Below are 7,928 nucleotides of genomic sequence, written 5' to 3'. Positions count from 1 at the left end.
GCAAGCTGCCATTTTTTCAGAGATTCGGAGAAGAAGAAGTGTGGGGAAGAGGGTGTGTGGGACCCCCATAATTAAATAAGGAAAAGAACCAAAAAAATAATAGTTAAAAATTGAGAAAAATATTTTCCCCACTTCAAAATAGCCTTTTCACGCGCCTATTTGACGCTAACTCACGCAAATCATGTCAAAAAAGTGTTTAAAATGATACTAAGTTGGGCCCAATCACAGTGTCTAAATAATGTTTAGTTATTAATGTGAAAGATCGTGTCAACTTTAGATATCTCCCGATGGGTTCAACCTTTGCCTTTTTTGCTGTCATGTTGGCTTCATATTTCAAAAGACACAGCTACATGATTACAAATAAAGTTTAAACCAAGATGTGGCAATACAGAACAAGCAAACTAAGAACTTGCTATTTGATTAACATTTTCTATCATTTAAAGTCGCAGTCAGCTGTCCACATCATTTTTTGATGATCAACCATGCAATAGCTTTCTCTTTTGCTGGGAACTGGTCTTCTTTTCCTTAGAACTCCAGTAGAATAACACCTGAAGAATAAACATATGTCACTACAATCAGTCAATTTTCTATAAATTCGGTGAAGAATGATCAAGAATGTTGCCTTCAAAAATCTACTTAGAAATGTAGTTTAGACACAATCCTTCTTTTTTGTTTGATAGGTAGTTTAGATGTACAAACTATAATCAGTAACATCTGAAGATAAAAACACAATTATGTCCATTAAGCAAACAATCATGACAATGTATTTGATGGTTTCATACTTCACTGACTTATGAGCTTATGCATCATTAATAATTGAATACCAAGATTTTTTGTTTTACCTTCTAAAAAAAAAAAAAAATTGAATGCCAAGAAAAACAAAACTGAGAAATATGGTTGTAAGCAATTTTATGCACTCAAAGAAGAGGTTACATACCTTCTCTAAAGAATTTTTGACTAAACTTTTTAGAGACATAATCAAATTTGACATACACTAAAAATTAAATTTGATTGCCAGATTGACTTGCTTAACTCCAATATCTGCAAAGTTAAATAACAAAAGATAAAAAAGAAGAGGAGTGTAATTGTACACTAAATATAAGCAAACAAATAAGTTCTCCAAATTTTATAGTGTGTTGATCTTGTCCCTTGGAAGTCCAAAAGGCAGTAAGTCCTCACTGACCTAATCGATATCGACAATCATCTTTGTAGTTGTTCACTATGTGCCTTGTCGTTGTTTTTTAGTTGATTTGAGTGATACCTTCACATCGGACTTATATAAATCACGTAATCACATGAAAAACAATTCTTTATGAAACACCAGTGAACCAGAAAACATCTAGCATAAGCAAAGAGCAGAAACAAAGATACCAGATAATGTTATAATCCATTCAAGTTTTGTATTCCACAATATATAAATATGTTAAACAGAGGACGAACTTCTTTAGCATCTAACTTCCCAACTCGAATGAACACTGGAAAAGGCAAATACCAAAGTCAAAAAATAGATCATGAAGTAATTATTTCAGAAGATAATTTTCCTTTTCTAATTTCCTATGAAACCTCACTGCATGAAATAGTAGTAATATGTATTCTGAACTCATGAAAGAAAATATATCAAACCAACCATCATCAAATTTCAGTGAGATCATCAGCAAGTTCATAACTTAATGAATAGTAGAAGCAGAACTTTGACACAAGAATCTCAGCAGTCGTACTATTAATATTTTTTAGACGAACAGATCTTTCAAAAGAAATACTGAGTAGTTTCATGAATTTAAGTAGGATTACTCTCACAAAAGGGAGACCGTGAGTAATAGACACAACAATTTTGCCTCATTCTTTGCTTAAAAAAGTTTTTTATTTGGTCCATAAATTGCATAAATATTAATTGATGGTTTAGTCGTCTTAATCTTTCACATATTCCCTTTATTTACTGTACAAGATCTTGAACATATCCTATTATCAAGCAACAAATAGATATTTCACGAGAAAAGTACAAGCAACAATCCTCAAGATTAAAAAGAGCAACACTGATTAAAAAAGCAAATATTGCATGAATCTAATCTCTCTAATTGGGGATGTTCAACCAAAAGTAGGAAGAATCATTTGAACTGGCGAGAGCTTAAATCTGGAGAACTTGTGCTGGAGGTGGACTCCTTTATTATGGGACAAGCTATGTGAATAGTTTAGTAGTGGAATTCCAAATTAGTGTTGCCTGCTGGAGGTCTGTGATTGAATAGGGATATAATATGCTTTGGTTTTCAAGGATCAGTTAGAAAATTGGATAGTTTTACCAAATAGATAAAGGACTAATAGTTGCCTAGCTTATTTAGGCCTCCTAAACTTAGGCTAGAGTTTGATGGATCTTCTTACCATATTCATGTCAGTGCCGGTTCTACAGAGAAACCTAGGAATCCTGCAACTTCAACCAATCTACATCAGACGTGGTTTTGAATTTCTAGTAATTTTGTCATTAGACTACTAACCTTCTTTGATTTGTGCAAATAAGAAAAGAAAAAATTACTCGATTTTGAAGCTCCATGACCTATGTTGATGCCAAAATACTACGCATATACTTTTGGTGTAATTATGTTATAGCTCAACAGAAAACAAACTCTGATATTAATGCTTGAGAAGGTACTCAATCAAATTGTTTCAAAAATAAAGATTAACTTGAGCTCACCAAAAATAAGGCTACAATTTTGTGAGATACATTAAGGAATGACCTGCATTGTACAACAACGTGGATGTTGTTTAGATAATAAAACTCATTAATTTGGAGTTTATGTAACCAATTCGCAGAATTGTAGTCAAACTACACTCTTTCCTATCTTTTCCCGATATGACGGAGCAAATGCTATCCAAAGATTTACAAATAAATTGATCAATCAGTGAAAATCAAAGAGAGTAAAACACGCTTTAAGAAATCAAAGGCGAAGAGTTCATTGCAAATCAATAAAGCAAAACTCTACTTAAATCATAAAGCCCCAATTTCAAATTCTAGGTCAAAATCAAAATTCTTAATCCAAATTCGAAAAAAATTACACCATAAGTAAAAAAATGCACCAATAAAACCCAGTTCTGTTAGGGATGAGATTACCTTGAAATTCAGAATAGTGGGTTGTCCCGATCGAAGTTGCAGAAGAGAAAGAAAAGCCTTCTGTATGACTATTTCTTCTTTGTCTTTTTCCAGCTACCACCTGTTGTCATCAACGGACTGCAAATGAAGAAATTCTGAATTTGCGATTAAAATTTTATTGCCCAAAAAATATGAAATCAGTACTCATCAAACCAAATAACTGGCATGCATGTTAAAAAATCTAAGAAGAAACTACCCAAGTCCCAACAAAGCAAAAAACATTAACAGATACCCACAAAAAGAATCGAAAACTAACACTAAGGAAAATTTAGCTCAAAACACAAACACCCATATTCATTACTCAACCATGATGATTAGCATCAAAGACCCATTAATTAAATTTGACAAAAAAACTCAACTTTAAATCAAAAATAAAAATGATTCGCAAAATAAATTAAAATATACATGAAACAAAACAAGAAAATAAAGAAGAATCAATTAGCAAAAGTGCAAGGAAAAAGGAGAAGAGAAAAACTAATAAAAGTTAGAAGCAGCAACAGAAGCAAGGAAGTAACATAACCAACAATAAAGAAACTGTAAACCAAGTAATGAAGAACAAACTAAGAGAGAAAAAACAAATGAAGGAAAATAGAGGAGCAGATGTAACCTTACCGTGTTACACCCAATATGGAGTAAGACAAATGAATATAAAACCTTCAAGATTATGGAGTAAGAGGGTATAAATCCAAAGTTTCAATATTTTAGAAGCAAAGCCAAACCAAATACTTGATAGTGACCGCTCAGTTTCACGAATTTTTAACCGAAATGATTTTTCTTTTAGGACAAATTCAATAAATGGGTTTGTCAGAAATTATGTAACCTAAATGGTGAAACGCATGTCTGGTAGAGCACCTTCAGCATCTGACTTTCACATTTGAAAATAAATGGCCCGTAAAATATATTTACAGTGAAGTTGCTCTACTACGCATGTGCCTTCAGTGAATATTTTAAATTTTGGAGAAAGGCTCATTTTCCTAAAGCACTTTCAGCGTATATTTTAAGATTCAGAGAATCTGAAAAAAAAAATACTTTTTCCTGGTGTGATGTGATGTTTGAGGCAGCTTTTCTAAATCCTAAAGGCTCATACATGATAAGGCACTTTCGCCATAAATGATTTTTCTTTTAGGACAAATTCAATAAATGGGTTTGTCAGAAATTATGTAACCTAAATGGTGAAACGCATGTCTGGTAGAGCACCTTCAGCATCTGACTTTCACATTTGAAAATAAATGGCCCGTAAAATATATTTACAGTGAAGTTGCTCTACTATCCATGTGCCTTCAGTGAATATTTTAAATTTTGGAGAAAGGCTCATCTTTCCTAAAGCACTTTCAGCGTATATTTTAAGATTCAGAGAATCTGAAAAAAAAAAAATACCTTTTCCTGGTGTGATGTGATGTTTGAGGCAGCTTTTCTAAACCCTAAAGGCTCATACATGATAAGGCACTTTCGCCATAAATGATCTCTTATGTGACTTCAGTATTATTTTTCTAACTTGTAAACAACACAATTGAAACAAAAAAGTAAATGTAAGATTTCTTATGTGCCTTCACCATAAAATCAGTTTCATTGTTCTTGCTAATCTTTCCCCAAGTTTTTTTGGTGAAACCACTATGAGGTTAAAACAAAAAAAGTAAATGTGTATAAAGGAGAAAAAGTTAGAGTAAAAGGGAGGGGCCAGAGTAACCATCCTTTTATTCGTATGTTATGTTTTTGAGTAAGCCAAATTGGGACGATCAATTTTGACATTTCATTTATTAATTAGGTATAATAATTAGTTGTTTATCCAATTTCTTAAATATACCATTGGAGTTACGGTTGTCAATTCTAATAAAGTTATCTATAATATTTCTATAATCTATATATAATATAAAGTGGCGTAAAGATGTGATGTGCGCACTCTATATGTAACCTATCTCCATTGCTATTTATCTTTTTTTGTGGTTTTTTTGCCCCTTTCTCCTAATATTTCTGTTTAAGTTATTCTTCAAAATCTAATAGTGCTAAATAATTACATTATTAAAGGATGAGGAAATAATTGCAATATTAAATGAGCAGACAGAACCTAAATGTCTGAGTATGGCCATGAATGTGTATTAACTCATATGCCTCTTCAAATTCATTGCTCATTTTTTATTAATAACAAATTAATAAAGCAAATACATCAGAACCCAATTAATATTGAGCTGAAAATGCACGTACCATTGAGCTTAATTAGTCAATTAATATTCTGCATTATGATCCTTGAATTCTGGTGATAATGGTGGATTGATTCTTCAGTTCATTATCATTTTTTTTCTATCAATAAAGCTTCAACTCTTTGGGCCGCATTTTTTCAAAACATTGACCATTATTTTTTAGTTTCCTTTTGTGATTCTCAAGTTCATACAAAGAAGCAAAGAGTTCACACGTTCCTTCTTTGTGCTATGCTCAATTTTAGACAAGTAACTTATCTGTTTCTTTCCTCATTATTACTAACTGTTTATTCTCTTAAACTCCCTCTCTCTTTCGTTTTAATATATTAATGTTTTGTCACGCCTTTTCAATGATTCAGATGCCTTTTCAATGATTCAGATATTTTTTCTTCTTCTTCTTTCTTACTTTCTCGATTGTGTATGAATTTTAAATTTTTGATGTGTATTTGAGATTTTTTCAATTGAAAACACAGGAATTTGTAATGTCAATTGTTATTATTCATTTCTACATTTTTATGTTTTATATTTTTGTTGATCTTAGTTGGGAATATTGTGTTTGTAATGTCAATTGTTATTATTCATTTCTACATTTTTATGTTTTATATTTTTGTTGATCTTAGTTGGGAATATTGTGTTTGAAGCCTTTTTCTGCTTGAATCGTAGAAAGTTGGAATCTCAATTATGCTTAGTGTGTTAGCTTTTGATGCTTTCTTTCTCAATTTTTGGTTTCATTTACTTGGTTTTGTGTTTTTTTGCAGGTTGATGATTGGTTGGTGTGTGTGATTGTAACATCTGAAGTATTTTGTATTTTGGGGATATCATTAAACCGTCTTCTTTTTTGCATTTCCTGGAGCACTTGTGCTTTGAAGGACGTTCAAAGACGCTTAAAGTCATGAGAAATGGTAATTGATACATCATTAACTTTTGAATGATCAAATTACTCTTTAATTTACAAATTATCTCTCTTTCGACCCAAAAAATAATAATAATGCCTACAGATTTAATTTCACATGAAAAAGAACTGAATGTCAAATAGCTTTATGTTTATAGAAGGACTGTTAAAATGGTTAGAGAAGCTATAAGAAAAAAGAAATGTACTTTTAAAATTTTAAGAAAAAATTAGTGAGAAATAAAATTAAAAAAAGTTAGATCATTTTAGAAGGGATAAAAAATGCTAACTAGCTGAAATTCATTAAAAATTAGGAATCACAAACAAGGAGAGAGTATCAAAGAAAAGGAAGAAATGATTTAGAAAAAACTTTAAAAATAAAATCCTCACCCTATAATAGAGAAACAAAATATAAAAGTCACAACTTATATTCATGTATAAAAATTTGACCATCTAACAAAAATAAAAGGAAAACAAATAAATACTAATTGCACACCAAATATCATTTACTATAGTTGGAGAAATTTTATTGCAGGATTCTAATGTTTCTAAACGCATTTAAAATATGCTCACACAAAAAGGAATGTAGGAAAGAAACTTCGTGGGATTGTCTTTCGGTGTTTTACCCGCCTAAATTATTTTTAGTATGATATTGATAGACATGAGTTTTTATATATGAGAATGCAACTTCATGATTCTTCCACCCGGATTAAATTTAACAAAATATATATATATATATATATATATATATATATATATATAGTTTTTCACAAAATAACCGTGCGAAGCGCGGTCAAATTCACTACTTTCAAATGAACGTCGTGTTAGAGCCTATTTTGTAATGATTTGTTTGGCCGTAACAGTACTTTTGACCTTGTTGACCTTTTTCCAAGCTTATTTAGCTTATATTAGACTTGCAGGAACGGGTGGTACGATTTTCGAGGTCATCAGATTAATATTAGATTGGTTTTTGTGATAATAAGCCATAAAGCAAAAAAAAAATTGTGACTTGGGTAAATGGATCTTTTCTGGAAATTCGTCAATTCTGAGAGGTCCGGATGGTCATTTGTGACTTGCAGGTATGCTCGGTTCATTTCCCAATGCATTAGAGACCGTTTTGAAACTTGGGTTAGAAAGTTGGTTTTGGGGTATTGGGGGTTGATTTGGTCAACGAGACCCCCATTGGGAAATCTGAGGCCTTAGGTGAGTTCGTAGCCCATTTTTATGTGTGTATGCACGTTTGTTTTGCATCTGTGGGGCATCGGGTGATAGTCGGATTTTGGGTTGAGACTTGTGAAGTTGTGTAACTTTCTGGTGATTGGTGTCCGTCGCAGCGGCACCAATACCGCGGCATGACAGGGTATCGCTGTGGCAATGGTCGTGCCACTATAGCGGTGTATAGTAAATGTGAGTGATCGTCGTGGCAGTAGCGGACTGCATACCGCTGTAGCGGTCGATGGGGACTTAAATGACTTAAATCCTTTTTCAAAACCCTATCACCCCTCACTCATTGCTCTCGGTTCTAGAGCTATTTTGGGAGCAAAACAAGAGATTCTGAGGCAATTCTTCATAGGGGTAATTTCATCTAACTCTATCCTTCATTTATGATTCATAATCCACCTTCGAAACTCCCTAATTCATGCTAGAGTGTAATGACCGGCTAGGTCATTATGGGAATGACTTAGAAAACTAGACCTCCGTT

At 32.4% G+C, this 7,928-nt stretch overlaps 1 long non-coding RNA gene across 21 annotated transcripts in view; it reads right to left on the bottom strand.

The window, feature by feature from the left end:
• Positions 1-241: 241 nt before the first annotated feature.
• LOC132037834 (uncharacterized) overlaps positions 242-7,928 on the bottom strand; it is a 12,929-nt gene continuing 5,242 nt past the window's right edge. Inside the window, exons 3-8 of one of the 21 annotated variants that reach the window (XR_009410032.1) lie at positions 3,104-3,220; positions 2,687-2,729; positions 2,377-2,419; positions 1,184-1,339; positions 938-1,041; positions 242-548 (exon numbers count right to left, since the gene is read on the bottom strand). This is a non-coding gene — a long non-coding RNA (uncharacterized LOC132037834). Of the gene's footprint in view, positions 549-937; positions 1,042-1,183; positions 1,340-1,371; positions 1,476-2,376; positions 2,420-2,686; positions 2,730-3,103; positions 3,221-7,928 lie in introns of all 21 variants that reach the window. The other 20 variants (XR_009410040.1, XR_009410035.1, XR_009410036.1 and 17 more) reach the window with 20 other exon arrangements.

The sequence above is a fragment of the Lycium ferocissimum genome, chromosome 11 (genome assembly GCF_029784015.1).
Source record: "Lycium ferocissimum isolate CSIRO_LF1 chromosome 11, AGI_CSIRO_Lferr_CH_V1, whole genome shotgun sequence".
NCBI lineage: Eukaryota > Viridiplantae > Streptophyta > Magnoliopsida > Solanales > Solanaceae > Lycium > Lycium ferocissimum.
Note: the sequence above shows the minus strand (reverse complement) of the source record. Positions and strands in the feature narration are given on the sequence as shown.